Below are 1,474 nucleotides of genomic sequence, written 5' to 3' on the forward strand. Positions count from 1 at the left end.
AAAAAAAAAAAAAAAAAAAAAAAATTGTTTCCTAACTCTTTTGTGTAACAAGCTGTTGTTCCTATGATACTAAATTTTTAAGGAATTTTTCTAATGTTACAAATATTTAATTTTGTCTTTGTGAACAGTAAAGATCCTTTACTTTTGATTGTTTCAAATGCTTTGAAATCATTCAGTTGATTGTACAAATCATGGACAAATGCTTAGTGTGAAAATTATGTTGGAAGTATATCTATTGGTTTTAAAAATTCAACAGTAAGGATCAGTAGCTGCAACACCAGAAAGATGGCGGAGCAAGAGCAAAGAAAAATCCCTTTGGTTCCAGAAAATCTCCTGAAAAATAGGAAGACTTAAAGAAGGAGCAGTGGAAAGGAAAAGGGTTCAGGTTTAAGCGACTGGAATCATTCCTACATGATTCCAGAAATGTGACAATGTGTGTCTCAGATGACTAAAGTGAAACCTCGGGCCTTGGAAGTGCCAGAAAAACATTCCTTGACCTTTGTTGTATGCATCAAAAGGATTAATGGCGTGAACTTACTGGTGCAGAGAACCATTGCAAAACTTCGCCTAAAGAAAATTTTTAGTGGTGTCTTTGTAAAAGTCACCCCCCCCAGAACCTAAAAATGCTGTGTTTAGTGGACACTTATGTGATCTGGGGATTTCCAAATCTGAAGTCTGTCTGGAAACTCATTCTGAAACATGGACAAGCCAAGGTCAAGAATAAGACCATCCCTCTGACAGACAACACAGTGATTGAGGAGCACCTGGGGAAGTTTGGTGTCATTTGCTTGGAAGACCTCATTCATGAAATTGCCTTCCCAGGGAAGCATTTCCAGATCTCATGGTTCTTGTGCCCTTTCCACCTCTCAGTGGCCCATCATGCTACCAAAAATACAGTGGGCTTCCTCAAGGAGATGGGCACACCTGGTTATTGGGGTGAATGCATCAATCAGCTCATCTGCCAGCTGAACTAGACCCAGGTGCCAAACTACAGTAAAAAACAAAATTTTTTTTTTGAGATGGAGCTTTGCTCTCGTTGCCCAGGCTGCAGTGCAATGGCACGATCTCGGCTCACCGCAACCTCCGCCTCCCAGGTTCAAGCAACTCTTCTGCTTCAGTCTCCCGAGTAGCTGGGATTACAGGCATGCACCACCACGCCCAACTAATTTTGTATTTTTAGTAGAGACGGGGTTTCTCCATGTTGAGGCTGGTCTCGAACTCCTGACCTCAGGTGATCTGCCCACCTCGGCCTCCCAAAGTGCTGGGATTACAGGCGTGAGCCACCACGCCTGGCCAAAACTGCAGTAAATTTTTATCAATGAAGTGGAAGCATGTGTGTTTGTTTTTTTTTTTTGAGGTTCTTTATCAAGTATCTTCAGAGATTATTTCCTGCTTTATCTTCAAAAACTGGAAAGGAAGGGTTAAAGAAAAGACAGTAGCTTATGTTCATGGCAAGTACCTCTCATCACAGTCC

At 41.5% G+C, this 1,474-nt stretch overlaps 1 pseudogene; it reads left to right on the forward strand.

Annotated features, from left to right (window-relative positions):
• The first annotated feature begins 285 nt into the window (after positions 1 to 285).
• On the forward strand, positions 286 to 974 carry LOC108538289 (60S ribosomal protein L7-like 1 pseudogene; annotated as a pseudogene).
• Positions 975 to 1,474: the final 500 nt, after the last annotated feature.

The sequence above is a fragment of the Rhinopithecus bieti genome, unplaced genomic scaffold (genome assembly GCF_001698545.2).
Source record: "Rhinopithecus bieti isolate Rb0 unplaced genomic scaffold, ASM169854v2 scaffold_13704, whole genome shotgun sequence".
In the NCBI taxonomy this organism is placed as follows: Eukaryota; Metazoa; Chordata; class Mammalia; order Primates; family Cercopithecidae; genus Rhinopithecus; species Rhinopithecus bieti.